The sequence below is a fragment of the Hippoglossus stenolepis genome, chromosome 1, assembly GCF_022539355.2.
Source record: "Hippoglossus stenolepis isolate QCI-W04-F060 chromosome 1, HSTE1.2, whole genome shotgun sequence".
Taxonomy (NCBI): Eukaryota; Metazoa; Chordata; class Actinopteri; order Pleuronectiformes; family Pleuronectidae; genus Hippoglossus; species Hippoglossus stenolepis.
The window spans coordinates 20,778,960-20,798,799 of record NC_061483.1 but is presented as its reverse complement, the minus strand read 5'-3'; the positions used below and the strand labels follow the sequence as shown (position 1 = coordinate 20,798,799).

The 19,840-nt window shown below is 43.8% G+C and overlaps 1 protein-coding gene across 2 annotated transcripts in view; it reads right to left on the bottom strand.

Annotated features, from left to right (window-relative positions):
• The window catches only part of LOC118106879 (semaphorin-4B), a 60,752-nt gene extending 44,039 nt beyond the window's left edge, over nucleotides 1-16,713 (bottom strand). The window contains exon 1 of one of the 2 annotated variants that reach the window (XM_035155600.2): nucleotides 16,490-16,713. The gene's annotated coding sequence lies outside the window, so the exon portion shown is untranslated. Of the gene's footprint in view, nucleotides 1-5,819; nucleotides 6,133-16,489 lie in introns of those variants that run through there. The other variant, XM_035155599.2, reaches the window with a different exon arrangement.
• Nucleotides 16,714-19,840: the final 3,127 nt, after the last annotated feature.

The window sequence follows — 19,840 nt, the reverse complement described above, 5'->3', positions numbered from 1 at the left end:
AAACTCCCTTCTTACATTGGTGTACATACTGCTCAGTTCTGCCGCGCAGGAAAGAGCAATTATCATTTCAAACGAGCGAGTGAAGCACAACTGGCAGAGGAGATAAGTGCTTAAAAGGAGAGTTGGGGTCACCCTATTCCCTCTGATACAGACTTGCCCTTGCCTCAAATTATTCTACCCTGACTGGGGAACAGTGGAAGAGCGCTTCTTGAAAGATTTGCAAAGCATCAATTATGAATTATGCATGTCAATCAGAGTGCAGTGTGATAGGAGGCATAATATCCCAGACTTCCACTAGATCATAGTCCGGTTAGAGAAACTATGGCCGTTTTCAGACATGGACTCCGGAAAATTGGTTCCAAACATTCTACAGACTTTACTTTTTTACATTTGAACAATACACCACAAGATTGTCTGGGTCAACAGGAAAAAGTCCAGAACATTCAGGTGAGGGTTAGCGCCTGGGCAGAGCTTGCAGGAGGCAGGAGATGACGTATATATTCCACTGCGGAAATCACATCTATTTGTTCACAGCAAATCAACGTTAGCCCTTATTGCCAAAAGCTCTCGAGTTGTGTTGTCTTTCCCATTTTCGTCGCTTTCTTCATCCTGATACATTTGTTTTCTTTTTTCAGTTTTTCATCTTTCACATGTTAGAAACATCAACACGCCCACTTGCTCACAGTGAATCCTGTGGACAGCTGTATTTTCACATGGGCTCAGTCGGACGTTTACCAGGGTGCTGGTAGGAAACACCCTACAGAATGTCTGAAGTAACTAAGTTGGACATTTGCATCCTCACATACAGCCCCTGATAATTTCATGAGAAAGTCTGATGTTCAAAGCATGTTGTAAACTACACTTTGGAACCTTAGGAGATGTGCGAGCCACTCCTGAGGAAATCACTTCGCTGGACTTAAAGTAATTGCTATTAGACTATAAACTCACTGGAAAACAGATTACACTAATCTCTTTTTGTTTAAAATGTGCTTCTGGGTTTAAATGCGTACTTTTATCCACTTAGACTAATGATGAAGTGTGCTGACCGATCAGGAAATGATCTTGATTAGAGGCGAACATTTTTCCTCGGGCTGGAACACCACAACAAAAAGAAACAAAAGGAGTTTAAATTTCCAGTTGCTTGCGGCTCTACAGCATGACAGAATGCAATTTAATGATTGTTCAAGCAAAAAAAAAAAAAAGGCATTTCATTTATTTCCCTGCCACTCTGGTCTCGTTGTGACTGATAGAGGAACACTGTTGCTATCAAAGCTGCAAATGGCCACAACACACCGCGTCTCATTCATCGGCTGGGCTGATGATGAAGTCAGGGGGGACCGTGGACAAACTCTGTGGCGTGACAAAGGAGAGTTGAAGATTTATAGTCTTGTAAACACACAATAGAGGCCTTTGTGAGGTCTGGACCACGCCGTGTTAGCATCACAGTTCATCCTCTAATTATGCCATCAAATCCAAAGACTTGGCTATCCGTAGCAGGTTATTCATCTCATGACTTAAACATGGAGTTGGAGGGGAGCACGATTAATCCCCGCAGTTAAACCGATGTGAGGACTCATTTCCTTACAGGTTTTGACAAGCGGGGCAACAGGATTTAAAAGCGAATCAGATGACGATACTCTGGCTTCACCTTGTCAGACCCACGCTGCAGCCACAAGTACGAATGTCGACGGCCGCAACCACGAGCACTGACCACAGAACCGTTCACGTTACGTATCCAGAGCGGGAACATGACACAGTTTGTGTGAGTCGTTTGTCTGGCTTGTCGCTTGAAGGCAGGTGGCTGTTTACTCCCAGCAAACATGTCGGCTTCAAAGAGAACAGCTGTAGCACTTCTGCTTTGTTTACAGTCAGGTAGGAGATCTGTCTTTGTCTTCACAAGCAGTTGCCGCCAATAAAGGAAGTAATAAGTCAACGGCGCGGTCTCCCCTGGCAACTATCCCACTGATAACAGCTGATACATGGCGCAGACGAGGAATGGGGTCATAATGAATTTGTTCAACTATAACAGTTAAGTGGGGAAGTAATTGCAAATGATTATTAAGACTGCCAACATTACGATGAATTGATTTCCACTTTAACTGCAGTAGAAGAGAAAATTAACCTATTTTTCATAAGCAAGGGGCTGTTCGCAAATTATTCGACCCGTGAGGAGACGGAACGTTTTCTTTCTCACTAAAAACAAAGGGTAACTAATCCCTTCAGTCTTTAGACAAAAATACAATACTCCTTTCAACCCTCAATGATTTCCATACAGTCTCTAATGTCACTGGGGTTCTCTGCACTGAAGCATACTTAAATCGATTTATACATATGGCTTGTATTGACACACAAAGTGAATTAAAATATAATATTAACAGCAGCATCTTTTTTCTGATCCAAACAATGAAGCACAGTTTTTCTTTTGCAAATTTCCGATAACGTTCCCCTTCTGCCACATGTAAGAAGACACACTCTTTGTTTTTAAAGTTAAATAATAAAATATGGACTCTCAAGACAATCTTAGAGGCAAATAAAAACACAATAACTGTATCCACACCAGCCCAGAGCTCTGAAATATGAGACTGTGGTTATCGGTGTAATTCACCAGGAAAAACACATCTGACGCGTCTGAGAAGTCTGCTTTCCATTACAAAGTCACAGTTTATCTTTTTCCCTTCATTTCTTTCAAAACATGAGAAGGAAAAGGGAGAAGACGTTTTGTTTCTCTCTGCGGAGGAACACGTTACATAATAAATTCTCATGCCAGGTCAGCCACCTCAGATCAAGTCCACACACAGGACACTTGAAAAACTGACTTGTGACTGACACTTGTCACACAGACACAGAGAAGTGAATAAAGTTTCCACACCAGTCAAAGGAAAACCTGGGTCTGTCACTGCCCAGCTTTATTATGGGAGTGTGAACACAACAATTATAGGTTTACTATATATCTACTGGAGCACTAATCTGAGTTTATAGTAGCTATGCTGGTGCTCTCAACCATTACTTCTCTACTGAATCTCACACATACATGAAAATGATTAGACTGAAGACAATATATAGAGTAGAAATGCTGTAAGAGGTTCAGTCTTCAGCATAAATACTGCAAAAAACACATTAAAGTTATAAAGACATATATACGCTCCATATATTGTGTGTAAATTTAAAAACAGCATTTTCCAAAAAGATCTAAGCAAAGATAAAGTATGTCTATCAGCACTGGGATCATTCTGTAATTTAGTTACAGATTAAGGTCCAGAATGAAACCATGACCAGGAACTCTGATTTGAAAAAAAACTCCCACATGTTTTTCGGTGCTAAAACATATTTGTTTGTGAGGGGAATGCTAGCGTGGGGATCAGCAGGATATAAAGTTGTAGAATGGTCCAATTAGGAAAATGGATTTACAGGCTAATTAGCATGGCCTGAAAGGAACCTGCCTGCAGAGATCTCCTTTGGCCCGACACCTCTCCCCCTGCAGGGCCTGGCCAGAGTTTCTACAGGACCTGCAGGTCATTCTCAATATGAATGGCCTGGTAACTGGCACACAAAGCTATGCACAGACACAGCAGAGACAGTCAGCAAACAGGGCCACAGCCAGGCTTTAGTGAATGCAAATGTGAGCCATTAAAACTTATTGCCCATGTGTAAAAGGCGAAGTGTGACTTTTCACAGTTGAGGCTACAAGAACTCTCACAGGTTCCTTAAACTGAAGCTGCCAAATATTCCAGCAGCTCCAGGAACATTTGCATTGGATTTTTAAACACATTTGGGGTTCATCCCAAATAAAAACCCATTTTGAGCTCATGTGCACAAACTCAACTGAGCTGGCTCCATGCCTGCAGCGTCCCTGGGTACAGTCTGGCTTCAGCCCAACCAAACGACCGTTTCCCACGTCTCAGCACAATACGCAAAGCCGCACGGGGACTCTGGATGTGCGAGTCCCATCAGTTTGCACTGATCTCCTCCGGTCCCTGTGGACACTATGTGGGATATCACTAACTTTTAGGGAGTTTAAAAGCATCAGGGTCTCCCCTCCCTGGTTTCCACTTCCCCTCCAGCTCTTTTACCACAACCTCTCCACATGCTGACCATTCCTCTGAAGTTGTTACAGTGGGTGGAGTGTTGGGTGGAGTCTCCGTGTTTGTTTTGAGTGTTTGAATGTGTGTGTGATGGTGTGGGTGGGGGTCTCCATGTGTGCACATTGTATCTGTGTGTGTGTGTGTGTGTGTTTCAGAGTAAAAAGACAGGGAGTATGGTGGGGAGAGGGTGTCAACATGCTTTTGTAAGTGCTTCTGCTTTCTGCACATTTGTTTACAGCAACAAAGCCCGACTATCAGTGTCATTAGTGTTATTGATACACCATCACACACTGGAGAGGGGAGGAGAAGAACAGCAGAGGCCTGGAGGGGGAAGACTGCTCCACTGGTCATTTACAGTCTGACTCCAGCAAAGCATACCAGCACCATGTAAACACTGAACGACGCTCGGCTCTCTACGGAGCCCCCGAAGGGTCACGGCCAGAATTTGTTTGAGGATTACTTTTGCGTTCCCTTGCAATATGTTTTGTCTTACTGAGGGTACAGCAGGCTCACCATATTCTGGAATATCAATAAAACTCACAACACTGCAGCAAATTGTGGGACTGGACTCTGGTTGACATTTTTACAATTATCACAATACTTTTCTTCTTCTGTTCTTTCAGAGACATATGCAGAGACTTTGGCTCAGTCCGCATTTTCTGTCTAAACCCATCCAAGCACAACCCAATTTTTTGTGTCCGAACCGAGCCCAATGCAGCTAATATAAACTGCACAGAGTTTGTGTTACCCTGTTACTGACACACATGGTTATTGTGTATTTTTCCTGATTGCAGACATGTGCAGTGTAAAAAAAGTAACAAACAAATAAACAAAAAAAGACTGACCCAAACTGAACCTTATTACCATTTTTACTTTTTAGCCCGAACCCGGCCCAGCCTTTTGGGTCCCAATGGGTCCTAACAGGCTCGGCTAAAACTTTGAACTGGGCATGAAGTATGATGATATAGTGCTACTACTCAACAGATATGTTTATATAGTTAGTGACATTAAACTGAAACAAGGTCTAGAGCTCCAGAAGCAGGCAGTACAGTGATCAGAAGATGAAATGATGATGTTGCATGATGTCAATAGGAAGCTGTTGCAACATAACACAAAACTATCACAAGGAAACATAAAGGTAACACAAAGGTTATTCTCGAAAGAATTCCCAGTGGGACCCTTCAGGGACTCTGTAGGTCTCACAGTCTGTGGATCCTCCAGATTTGCTCCATTGGCTCAGAATAAATCACACATTGTATTCTCTCTCCTCGTGAGCCTGGAAATAAACACAGGTGCTTCATCCAGGATCACACTGTGTGTATAAATGCAGACTGACACGGGAGGTCATCAGACATAAATAGTGTTTGGGGGAGAATAACATTCAAAGTTCCAGAAAACACATGGACCAGTGTTTCTGTAGGTGTGGTGAAAATAAAGCCCAGATCCACGGTTCCCCGTGTGTTGTTAGGGCTGGATGGAAGCAGCAGCTGTTTGCCCACATGGGTTAGACTGGAAACCGAGGGGTCAGTCCATCAGCCTTTACAACGAAGCTGCAATCATATTATCATTTTTCATTTGCAAACAGGCGCATGGACTTGACACGAGCAGCCCCACGAACTACACGCAGGAGTCAGATCAACGCGTATAAGTATCGATACATGTCTAGATAAAACACCACCAATCAAATCAATCCATCAGAAATACACTTTAAGAATAAAACCCCAGTGCAACACTTACATGTGTGTGGAGGCAGAGTGTTATTCCTCTTATGACAACAGGATAAATGCGCTGATTCCAAATGTGTTACTCCGCTTCTCCTCGTTGTAAAAGGTGTGAAACCTGGAAACCGGAGCAGAGCGCGTCCGCACAGAGCTCGAGCCTCAGAGCCGACACCCACACGCCCCGTCACGCTGATCGCACGTCCGCGGAGCCGCTCGAAACCAAGACCGTCGGAAAAGAAACAAGTCAAAAAGAAGATTTAAATCCGTAAAGTGCGCCCCAGCTGCTTCGTAGCGCTGAATGTGAGCGTGGAGACCATCCTCCTCCTCCCGTGCGTGTGAAGAGCAGACGCGCCTCCTCCTCCTCCTCCTCCTCAAACCTCCAAACTTTAGCTCCTCCCACTGCACACGCTGCTGAACCCACACACCGAGGAGGCCCCTGTCTGTCACAGTGAGATCCAAGCTTTTAATGTTCCCTCTTCTTGTCTGAGAAAACGGTTCTAAACGAGCCTGCAGGTGTTCATGAATCATGCAAAAATACATTTTTTAGTAATACAAATGTTGCATGAACTCCTCTGTACTAAAGCAAAGGCCCCTACACTCCTTTGGGTCGTCAGTCAGACCTTTAGGAGCTCTTAGAAAATTCAACTGTTTTTGGATTGATTTAGTTATAAATCTATTCATGGTGGTATCGATGTTGGGTGTTAGTGCAGTGGCCCTGAAGTACGGGGGCCGAAAGAGCTCAACGCCCTGCAAATTAAGAAAATACATGCAAATAGAAAAAAACAGGTGCAAATTAAGAAAACAACTTCATCGATTTGACGACACACATGCAAATACAGTAAAGCAAAAAACGACACCGGAAATATTTCCAGGGGACCCGAAAAAAGTGTTAAACCTGGCTGTAGTTCAATACTTTTTGAAGTTATTGAAATCTCCTACACGTCAGTGGTGATGTAACTTCACAAAGCATCAAGATTATGACGTTTTTATCTTGATTTGCACTTGTTGTTTCTATTTGCATGTGTTTTCTTAATTTGCAGTGCCTTGAGCTCTCTTGGCCTCGGCACTGAAGTGCCAAATAAGAAAACACAACAACATTCGCTCATCGCTGATTAGATAGAAACATTGGCCACTTATTTGTTGTCTTCTCTTATTTGCCATTGTATTTTTTTTGCAATTGTATTTTCTTTTGCTGTTCTTTCTTATTTGCTGTTCTTTTTCTTATTTGCTGTTGTGTTATGTGATTTCATGTTGTGATTTCAAGGCCCCCATTAGGGTTAAGAATAGACCATGCAAGAGTTTAAAGTAAATAGAGTGTAGTCAAGTCCAAGTAGTAGAGTATACGAGAAGAGAAGGGATACAGTGTGGTACAGTGGTTCCTCTCTTCCCCTCCAGCCGTCACACAACCAATGACAACTGACAGCGTCCACCACAAAGAGAATTAGAGGGGATTATGTAGAACGAGCAACGACCTGAACACAACCAGACTCAACCATTCATGTAATCTCTTTTTAGCCCTGGAAGAGAATAAAAAGTACTGTGGGCTTTTGTCATCTCATTCCTTCAGTCTGTCAGTGTGCAGGGCCCCCCCCCCCTCTGCTCCGCTCAGGACGCCCAAACAAAATCATCATGATCTTCTCTTGACGAGAAGGGACACACAATCAGCCTCTCACGCATCACACAAAACTTCACACCTGCAGGGCAGCAGATAACGCTAATAATTAGTCTGCAGCTTTTGTTCTCACCCAATGTGTGAATATGTCAAATATTTTTACTGTTAGTGCCGAGCAGTGTGATGACAAGTCACCAAACCAGGCGCACAAGGCCTGAGGCTACAACCTTAGACGTATATGCTGACGCTTTATTCTGGAAATGTTGTCATCGTCTGACTGGTTCTTTATGACTCTACTGCAGATAAAAGCTAACGCTGCCCCCCCCCCTCGCTCCACCCCCTAAGAGATAGGTGTGTCATGTTGGGGTTAAACTCATGACTCTTATTCTGACTGTATGCATTACACCATATTCTCTCGTAGACAGATGCCAAATCTTAGTTGCTTCCCTTTATCTGCCGAAACCCCAAGTAATCCCCCAAATTAAATCAAGGATTACTTTTGAGAAGATTAAAATCATCCAACTTATGCAAAAAGTCAGGCTTGGAACAGCAGGGGGTGGACGGACCACTCAGCAGCAACAATCCCTCTAAAGATGGAAAAATACTCTTCTATTCATTCTGATATGGCAAGAAATCCTACAAATTAAAAGTGTGACTGAGTTCGCCAATACAAATGGATTAATGAAATTATTAATGTAATTTAGCCTGTGCGTCACGAAAAAACAAAATTGAAGTGCCTAACATTCTTCAGGCGTATAACTGAAGATGCAACAACAAGATGCTAAGTAACTCTGCAGGTCTGGGTGAAGCACTTCTCTAAGAATTAAAAGACCCCTGGTAATGAACATGACAGGTTTATTTATTGAAATTATTCCTGTCTTAAAAAAAAAAAAATCCTCCATTGAGGCAGTTTTGAAAAGATTGCGTTTCACGATTGCTCAGTCATCTACAGCATCAACCTTAATCTGCCGCTGCACTTAAATAATATCCGTCTGTCGTAGCACGCAAACCCACCAGGGAGCATACGGCAGCCATTCATATTAAGGTCACAGCCACCCAAGGGGCTTTTATTGGGGTTAAGTGTATGACGGATTCTTTCAGTGATACACAACACCAGATTAAGAGACTCGCCTAAATGTTTTGTGGAGTTACCCAACAAAAGCTGCGTAGTAGCGGCTTAAAGCAGAGCCAATATGTCGATGATCTCAACCAACTGTTTTTCTCAACCCCTCAAAATGTGGAATGTGAATTGCTTAGTGGTACTATAAAGTACATTCAGAAGTAAGAAGAGAGATAATGCCAGCAGTGTGGCTCTATGGATATCGTTATGCTCCCTTTGGAGGATTGTTGATTTATTTAGTTTTACGTTAAGGTGTAGCGTTAGGTGTAGAGCGAGGTGTTAGGGAAAGAGTGACACTCCACATTGGACAACTAAACACACCTGGCAGCTGCACACACCTGAGGCACTTCAGAGCACAACGGTTGCAAATGGCGGATGGTGAACCATCAGTCTTCTGGTCAGCACAGGACTGTGGAGACATTAACCCAGAGCTGGGACTCTTTCCACTACTTAACTGTGCACAGGGACACCTCCTCATCACTTGTGAACTGAAACCATACGTCGGCGACCATTGTCTGACTTGGTCGAGCTCAGAGCCAGGCTTCGTTTGAAGGGAGAATCAACAGACCAAGTCGTGGGTTTACTGGTGGAAGATGTCGTGAAGTTCAGCTGAACAGTCTGAACAATCAATGACCTCCCTAGTGAGGTATATGATTGATGTAAACTGCATACAGCGCAGGGACTGACTTAAGTGTTACCAGGTGAACGTGAAGGAGCCATAGTGATGAGAATAGGTCTAGGATTTAAAAGTAGCGAGCCAGGTACTTTGGATCAGTGGGTAGGTCTACGATTTTAGTCCTGATTGAAACATCTCAACAACTATTCCTTTTCTCCAGAGGATGAATCCTGCTGACTTAAGAAATCTGCTGAATTTTCCTCCAGAGCCACAGTCATGTCGAAATTTGCCCAGCACTTTGGTTTATGGCCACATGCAGACCTAATGGCCTTTGTCTTTAGTGCTGCACAAATAGTCCCTGGTGGAAAGTAAGAGATGTTGACATGCAACAAGGTCGAACTCATGACTCGTGCGAGGTGTGCTCCCCCCTGACCAGCACACTCCACCCCAGCATGCTGCGATGAAGTCAGAACAGCCCGCTGCCTCATGCACGGCTAACAGCACCATGACTTATGTCTGTGTCCTCACCTTGCCCTGCTCCGCCAGTTCGAAAAGCTGTGTCCCCACATCTCACTCACCCGCTCCCTCCCCACACCGGAGACCTTCTCTCTTCACGTCGATGATTCATGACCAACTGATGCAGAGCTCCAATCGGAAAGTTTCCCCTATAAATATCCAGAGTTTGCTTGTTTTGACAAGTTGGTCACATATCATAGACGGGAGTGACTTGCTGTTTTGATACCTTTAAATCAAGCTGAAAGCCCCCCCCCCCCATGTCTCCCGCACAAACTGACTAAAACTTCTCAGACCAGATCGTAATCAGGATAAATGTATTAGTATCTTTTATGTTCATGTGAAACCATCATCATATATTATTGCGGCATGGTTGCTGGAATTTCAAGGTAAAACATTTAATCTCTCCTGCAAACTTGTGTTGTCAAACCCGCCACAACTCCGCCAGAGAAATACTTTGGACCTTGATACAGTTGACAGTCAGCTCGTCCAAATGAAAAAGAGTAATATCTGCTCCCTCACTCCTGGTGTTACACTGATGCTGTTGTCAGACATGCACTGAACTGGGCACATATTCCTTAAATGTTGCGAACGGGCTTCATGTGAGAACACAAATGTCCAACTCAAATGTCTGGAGAATGTCTGAAGCCGTTTTTAGACATGAACTCGACCAAAATGTCCAGAGAATTGGGTCCGAACTTTCACCAGATGTTACCTTTCACATATGGAGAACGCAGCAGGAGGTTTTCCGGGTCGGATCCGTTCAAACAACAGGAAAATGTCTGGAAAATTCAGATGAGGGCTGGAGTCTGGGTAGAGCATGTTGTAAAAAGAGAACATTCATTACGTATGAATTCCACTGCAGAAATCACATGTTTACGTTTGCATCACATTGACACTGGTGTCGGCCCTCATCGCCAAAAGATGAGGGCCGTCTTTCAAAGATGTTTGTATTCTTTCTTCAGTTTTGAATCTGTCGCATGTTAGAGACGCCATCAGCGCGCACACTAACCTGCTGGATCTCAGGACGTAAAAGAGGTGTCACACATGTAGAGGAAGATGTCAACTTGGAAAAGAACCGATGCCCTTTTCAATGTATTGTAAACAAAAAATACGTGATTTCTGCAGCAGAGTTAAACAATATGTCCCGCCTCCTGCTCTGCAAAGACGCCACCCCTCTTCTGAATGCATCAACATTTTCCTGTTGTTGTGAACGCGTCTGACCCGGACGATCTCCTGCAGCGTTCACCATATGTGAAGGGCAAAGTCAAGAGAATGTCCAAACATTTAGCAGAGTTCATGTCAGTAAACAGCTTCACAGACAGAATGAAAGAATAGAATACTGTTTAATCTGTTTAATCTCGTTCTCCCAAATGAATAGTTCCTACATTTTATAACGGTGTTGTGTAATTAGATACCACTTTTCTTTTCATTTTGTTGGTAACAGCAACAGTGTGGAGGAATGAAATATATCTTTCTCTCCTTTTTTATTTAACAGCACATGGCAGCTCATGTCCATATCAAACAAAAGAGAGGTGGTTTCTATACTTCCCTGCTGCTTCACGGCCCCCCCCCCTCTCTCTCTATCCCTCATGCTCGCACATGTCAGAAGTATGCCTGTGTTTTTATGGTGTCAGGGAAAATAATTAAACAGCAGACGCAAATCATGTCATAGACTTTAATTGACTCTTACTTTAATTCCTGACATATTCAATCACCTCAGTGAGTTTTTTTCCTCTTTCGTTCCTGCTCGTAATCAAAGCTCAGAGGTTTTATCAATACAGTTTATCATGAGGACTGGATGAGCGAAACTACGAATGAGCCGAGCTGATTTCATCTCCATGGTTCTGCAGTGAGTGAGGTCGTGTTGTGACCAGGTTTTACTGTCTTTGATTTGTCTTTGGAGTGGCCTGCTTGGAAAAAAAAACTCCACAAAAGGAAAGAATGTGAAGAAATGTGAAGATGCTGAGGGAAAGAATGATGTGAGCGGTCTGTCTGCGGATCAGCTTTGTGGCATGTCTGCGCCACGGGTTGGTAAACTGCCTGTGAGGCTGCAGACAAAAAGGAATAAAGAGACATATGATGAGATTCTGACACGAAATGGACTCGAACCCTCGACGCCATGTGCACATGCCAGGGTCAGCTGAACTGCTTTGGACGTCTATTTATCTTCTGTAATGAATTAGAGCCAATATCTGCAGTCTGGACCGCCTCTGTGCACACACTGGGGGGAAGGGCATGTGGTGTTAATAAGAATTCTATAGGACGTCACTATAGGACGCTATGAAATGAATGCACCTTAATGTGGTTTGGTTTTCCCCGGAGAGCTTCCTGCTGAGGGAAATGACATCAGTGACGACCAGTTCAGTTTAAAGCAAGACGCTGGTGTGTGTGGGTGTGTGTGTTTGCTTGGTACATAGATTTTCTTTGTCTGGCTCGTTTCTTAAGGGTTTTGAAGCTGGGAGGCTGTGGATGCAGCAGTGAGAGGGCAGAGGTGAAGGTCCAGCACAGCTGCACAGTGAGAGGAGGAGGAGGAGGAGGAGGAGGAGGATGAAGAGGAGGAGGGCTGTGGAAGACAGCCTCTAGGCACTGAGAGTGAATTAATGATTTTTTTTAAAGAAATTTTCAGTGAAAATAACTGTATTCCCCTCGACATTAAATACTGCACCGGGTTAAAGGGGAATACCATTAAATGTAGGAAATTGTCCTTGTGTTTATGAGGTCTGATGGCAGGTTTATCCATTAAGGTTTTTGTGATTCTTTCCTGAAATTAAAGACCAGAAAATCAAAACCTGGAGCGGCTCAGCTTTCAGTCAAAGCTCTGTGGAGGTTTGTGGAATGTAAAGATAAACAGCTCGTTGAAAACAGAATGAATTTTCCATCAGCTGCTCAGGCAGCAAAGCAAGATATTAATGAACCTGTGTGGTTTTCATCAAATATGAACTCCATAAAGACTCTGACCTTTTACGGATGATAATAATACCAATGATTAATAAAGATGGTATGAACTAACTAGATTTTCTTATGGGCGAGAATCATTCTCCATACTTTCATTGTTTTCTCTCCTACATCACTGTCCAGTGCCTGGTGTCCTTGTGCTCTAAGCCTGTGGTTCCCAAACTAGGGGTCAGGACCTCCTGAGGGGTTGTGATACACAGAAGGACGGTCACAAGACGATTTCCAGAAATCAAACACAATTCTTAAAATACATACTTTAGCCATAATTGTTCCAAAAGCTAAAAAATACGAGTTACATTTAAAATAAAACCTCTATAAAAGTCTCTATAGCTGTTTTCAGACATGAACTGAATTCAGATAATCTCCTGAAATTACCCTGAGGAGCTGTATGCGAGAACGCAAATATTTAAGTTGCAGACATTCTCTGGACTTTTCCCTGCAAGCCCCCTGGTAAAAACTCAGGATAATGTCTGCGTAAGCCAATGTGAGAATACAGCAGGAGATTCTTCAGAACCGTTATAAGTGAAAGACAAACTCCAGAGAAAGTCTGAAAACGGCCTAGGTGACTCCCGAGGTGATAACTACAGATTAGCAACACCGTCAGTTGAAGCAGGTTAGTTTACAGCACCACAGGAAACATTACAACATGTGCACGTATAGGTGATTTTTCGTGAATAGCTCAAATAAATATCCTTTTGGATAATGGAGGCCGCATGTGTCATGATATGGTTATTTTGGGGGTCAGGGACCGAGAAGTCTGGGAACTAAGCTCTAATCTGTGTCCATTTGCGGACACACAGGCCTGCAGCTTGCAAGAGGTACTGGTGCTCTCAATGCAATTAACACTTTAAAACATAAAGAAAACATTTAGATGCTAGAACATATTTGAGTCAGAAGGTAGAGGGCATGATATCTGCAGGATGATAGAACAGGATGAAAGAACCAGAGCCGCTGTCCTGGGTCTGTTTTTTTTTCCATAAGCAGGCCTCACATCTTCACATGTTTTATTCTCAGAAGTACTTGTGGTGTCTCTGTTGAAAGCAAAAAAAAAAAAAAAACCCTATCAAACAATCACAACCTTTGATTAAAAAAGAGACAACAGCAGCTGGTGGTGTTCATGTAGAGGCCTGCGTACGAGCGGCTCCGAGTCTACAGAGTAACACATCTGAGGTAGGAGGCGTGAGCGGCTTTCAGGAAGCAGATTGCTTATACAGTTGGCAGAGTCAGTGCAGTATTGATTGAATTGATCCTTTTTTCGGTTTTCCAATCATTCGCAGTTCAACCTCGAGTGATTTCATGCCCTCGTATTCAGCTCAGCTGACGCCAGTGCACCCACTGAGGGCAGATCAGTGTGAGATTGTACCAACTACATTTCTCCAAAGCTCCAAAGTCGGAATTTGTATCAAAACAGATGAAAAGAAAAGAGACTTCTCACGATCGGGGAACGATCAAATAACTGAAGAATGGCTGTGACGACAACATTAGCTCCTGGTTTTAACTCTTAAAGGTCTTTGGGCCACTGGAGAGACACAGTGTCTGCTGTCGGCCATAATGGGTTTCAAACAGTAAGAGATCAATAAACTATCTCAGTATGACCACATACTAACCTTTTAAGGACCCAAATAATGCATTAACAGCCAACGGGGAAGTGGCTATGTGCAGCACTTCCTCATGCCTGTTGGTTTATTCGTTTGTAGTTGGACCATCATCCTAATTACTTCCCATTTATGTCGACAGAGGGGATGTCAAACAGCCTCGAGCCAGAGCTGTTTCATGCGCTAATCGTCGATTTAAACATCCACCAACATATTTGCACACATTGCTCCACAAGAGGCTTTGGAGAATTTGAATAAGGCCAGCTGAATTCCAAAATATCTTTCTCTCCCTTTCTGTGTGTGGTTCGAGCTGCAATCATCGATAATAATGAGCGGGTTGAAAGGCACAGCAAAGCTAATTTGTTTGTTGGTTAATTGGAGAGCGACATGCAGATTATCTAGCGTGGAGAATATATTGTTTGGTTTGCTGCCAGTGAGCTGGTATCATCTGATGGATTACACTGTCCTCCAGACTTATTTGCTTAAATAATGGATCCCACCAATGTGCTAATCAATTCAACAGGGTAGAAATACTTTAAAATTAAGAGTTTTCTGGCACTTATGCTGAAATAGAAGAGCAGTGAATCATGTCTGGCTCTATGTGATATAGAGGTGGAAAAACATCTGGATGAATTAGTTATGAGAGTGTCCAAATGTGAAGTAGACCAGCCATATGAAATATTAACATTTGAACACACTGGATTTATACAAAGGTTAGTTTGCAGTGCAATTCTTCTCAAAGTGGAGAAGTGGTCAACCTAGCCTACAGCCACATGTCTAAGTAAACAGTGTCTTCAAATTTAAACAAGCTCTGTCCACACGAGCTTTAGTTCCATGTCCGTTTTAATCGTCGCAGATTGCTCAAGTAAAATCTTGTCTCCTACACATGTAAGCAGTTGTATCATTGTAAAAGGCAGATTTTATCTTGTAATTGATTATACATGTTGTGTTCTACACTGGTGCAGAGGCTTATATCAGTCATTTTCTTCTGCAAGGGACATGTGATAGGAGCCGGACGAATCAGCGAAGGCTGCATCATAACCAAAAGGACCCAATCATGTTTCCAAACATCTCAGTTTCAGCCCGTCCAGACTAAAACGCAGCCCTGCCGTTTTCAAACTGAAACTCAAAGTATTGTGGCTCTAAAACTGGAGTGGTGTGGACGGGAGGCGGATCCTTAGCAGAGCTGATGCATTTTCAAATGAAAACGTAGCAGTAAGGACCTATAGCCTAACTTCACCCACTTCTATTATCATGAATATTTTATTTAGCAGTCAAAAGCCGTGGCGATAATAGAATTGCTTTTCTTTTTAGACTCAATGTCATTGAGGCTTAGAGTGAAAGAGCTCAGTGCACATAATGGAGAAGGAGAGGACCAGAGAGAGCGTCGCAATTGTCCTAATGTCACAGTTCACACCTCGTGCACACACCCAGTTTTGTTAGTGACACAGCGGGGACAATCCATACGTACATAATGAGACTGTCAGGGCTTTATTGTAGCCAATTTATCCTCCCTGTCCAGCTGGCAGGATTCGGAACTAACTCAACTGTCACAGGAACTTAATGCAGCAGCAGCAGCAGCAGCAGCAGCAGCTTTTTACATTCATGTGATTCAGCTTTTTTCCTTCCCAGTGTTATCTCAAAGCAAGGCGACTGACATCTTTCAAAGAGGAAACCAGATAAGACACAACACCCTGGAGCATATTTAGATGTCCTAAATTAGGCTGCTCCCGCATATAAGTAAATTTTGCATCTCAATGAAGACACACACACACACACACACACACACACACACACACACACACACACACACACACACACACACACACACACACACACACACACACACACACACACACACACACACACACACCATGAGGTGTACTGGTACTTGATAAGGTCAGTGTTAATGCTGGAAAAGGTGCTAAAGAGACACAGAAACACACACACACGTGCCGCCCTCAACACATCTCCGAGCACCTCACTAAGGACGCAGAAACACAATGAGCCAAGACCCTGACCGCATTCATCTATTGCCATGGCACCCAGCCCCAAGATGACCGGTATCTGTAGTAACGGAGCAACCTCACACCTACTTCCCATCACTCCACAAGCACAACTCAGCTGTCAGCCTCTCCTCTCCTCCCAGGCTGCAGTACAGCAGTGATGCCTCCTTGGTGTTCTGTCCGCCACGCGTAATGCCCTTTCATCCTTTTGTCTTATTGAGAACCACAATCGCCTGCTGTCATAAGAGAAGAAGGGAGGGACTCACCGTTCTCTTCCCCCCACGGCTGAAGACGGGAGCCAAGGTGGTGTGAGCGGAAGCTGCAGTGGCGGAGGAATCCCCTTGGTAGTGTATGTGTAAGAGTGTGTGAGAGGGAGCGTGGCTTTTTGTGTGAGTGGATGCGTGTGTGAGTGTGTGCATGCAAGTATGTGTGTGTGTGAGTGAGTGAATGTGTGTGTGTGTGGGTGTGTGTGAGTGTGTGTGTGTGTGCAGGGAGTCAGAGCTGATCCAGCAGATGCAGGCGGCAGCCACCAATAGAATGAGGGGAAGGAGAGAGAGGAGTGTGTGTGAGAGACGGACGGAGGGAGAGAGACGGCAGAGGAGGGGTGTGATAGCATTACATCATGGACTAGGGAATGGTACGTTTGCAGGGGGTGGGCTACGGGTGGGGGACGGTGTGTGTGCATGAGTGTGTGTTTGTGTCTGCAACACCAGTACTGTACATTCTCCCTCTACAGCAGAGCACCGGATGATTAAAGATTGTGTCCATGGTGCATACAGAGCAGTGTCGTCATGGTGGCTGCACCTGTGTGTGCGTGTGTGTGTGTGTGTGTGTGTGTGTGTGTGTGTGTGTGTGTGTGTGTGTGTGTGTGTGTGTGTGTGTGTGTGTGTGTGTGTGTGTGTGTGTGATGTGTGTCAGTGGTTGTGTACATACAAGCAGAACCTAAACAACAGCTATGATCAAGAAGGTATAATCGTCACACCACATTTCATAGATCATGTTCCCAAACCTCTCGGTAACCATAAATAAGTATTGTCACAGCTTTCATGTAAAGATGAATTCCAGATGTTGACTTTCCTTTCCTTTTTTTCCTCTCACAGTTTGTCACAGATGGGCATTTAAAAATAAAATCTCAATCCTGCCCCTTTTTTCACCACAGGACACACACTCAGAGCTACTGGCTAATGGCTGCCTTGTCAGTTTGAAAAAAGGCACTGATGGACGCCACTGACATTTCAGGTGAGTGATTCCAAACACTTTCTCCTGGCTGTGACATAGCACATCTCTAAATTGAATGGAAACACACACACACACACACACACACACACACACACACACACACACACACACACACACACACACACACACACACACACACACACACACACACTTTGTTAACTTATAGCAGCTGCAGCCATCTCCTGACTTTTTGGAGGCTGCCATCTCCGAAAGGGGACAGAGAGGGAGATAAGAAGGAGGGAGTGAGAAAGGAAGAAGAGTGGCAAAACAATGACAGCTCAGGGTCGTCCTCACACCTCTCCTCTCTCTGTACACGACACGACACATAAACACGATAGGAGCAACGCAGGTGGCAGAAACGCAATGATAAGATCCCAGCTCTCTTCATTGATTTTCATAAGTTATGTGTTCAGCCCTGCAGGCCTTCTGTGACCTGCAGCATGTTGTTTTAGTTGAGCTCTCGATCAGGACGTAGCGATGCCGAACCCCGCTAGCAGCTGACCCTTTGATCACGACCCTTGGACTGAACTGACTTGGCCTGGAGTGTCCAGACGTGTAGAGCTTTCTGACAAAAGACAGCTTCGTTGAGTGTGAGACTACAGGAAATAGCAGCGGAGCTTTATTTGAAAGATAACAGCAGCAATGATTCAGCAGCAGCGTGGATTAATGCAGCACTCCGGCAGATATCATACCTCAAAGTACAGAGGCAGTGATTGATGATGCTGTTTACAATATTTCTGGCGTGCTCGCCGTCACGCCGGCGGTCAGAAGTGCTGCCACTCGAGCTAACTCCTGCCAATACCATTTTATGAGATACTGGATATTTTATACCCTCACCTAATTATTCTCGTTGCTGTTTCAAGTTGAGGCCTGTTTTAGCTGTTATCAGTAACAGGCTAAAGAGTGGCTTTATTGATGCCCTCTGCTCTTTAACATGGGAAGCACCTTCTGTGAGGTGGGTTGTCAAAGATCATTTAAACTCATTTCAACATAAAAGCACTCATAAATAGGTTTTTTGTTAGCTGTAAACTAAAAAATACTTATGTGCTCTTATGAAACACATTAATCCTGGTCTCAATATCTCCTTTATCAGCAAATATATATATACAGTATATATAAAAAACATGTATTGGTTGAATATGGCTCAAAACACCACCCAGTGTTTCTAACTGTCTTGTAGGGCCAATGATTACATAGAGTCACCTCACTACGTCTTGACTTCTATATATATTTGTAAAGGTTAAAACCAAATCAGATCAAAGGTGGGCCACCCACAGCGACCAGCAACTGCTCAGGAGTTGGAATCGGGAAAGCCGCATGCGCTCATTTTCAAATATATGCTAAAACTAAACCCTTAAAGCACCACATCGTCTACCACTCAGAGATCTCCTGTCCTCTCCTGCCCCTCGGCCGTGTCTCTAACACACACTGGTTGAACTGCTGGCTGGTTGAACTGCTGGCTGAGGCAGCAGTTTGAGTGGCTTAGGAAAACTGTTCTCCCCAGACACGGTTTGGTCGAAGGTTCAAGCGGTTCTACACGACCGTGGTCTTGGTTGACGGTAAAAACGCTGGGAGCAAGAAGCCTCTACATCATACAACATCTCTGTTGCAAAAATTGTGTGTGCTACCACTTGAGTCGCCGCTAATTGGTATGTCATTTGGTTCCAGGGAGGAGCACTTCAGCCAAAACTTAGTGGTGAAGTTACACTTTAAGATATTTGATAGATGTTGCGTTTGAACTGAAGAGCTGTCATGACAAGTTCCTCATCCTGTTACTGATGCAGATTTTTCAATTACGCTCAATTAAAGCTATTTCCTTGGAAAGGTTAAGCAAAAGTGCAACAATTATTTTCTACATAGCTTACATCAACATGTTGAAGAGTATGTGTGTTACTTATATTTTCTCCACTTCCTCTCTTTCGGTCTGATCTAAATGGGTTTGACCTTTTGTTTGACATGAGCCATTAAAGGTCGTCTTCACTCACCACATGAAACGTGACTAAGGCTAATGGCTCCGTGCCCACATGTGAGTGGATGTGAATCATTTAGGCTCCATGTGGTTCAAACACATGCACTTCCTACACTGGTGCCTGTTTGTTGTATGGAACCACTGAGAGAGATTTTAATGCATGTTAATATTTAGCAATGAAATCTAGATTACATTAGGGGAGACAATGCAGTGTAGTGCGAGGATCATGATGACAGAATATAGGCTCATTGCTAAATTCTGGCTTGGTTTACAAATAAGTGGCATTTCAGGTTTTAAGCACTTTAATCCAAAGATAAAACAGCACGCTGAAGCAGTTTATATGACTTAATAGAGTGACCATGTCCATTATGGTCGACTTGTTATGTGTAAGTTCCAGTGAAGCTGTATC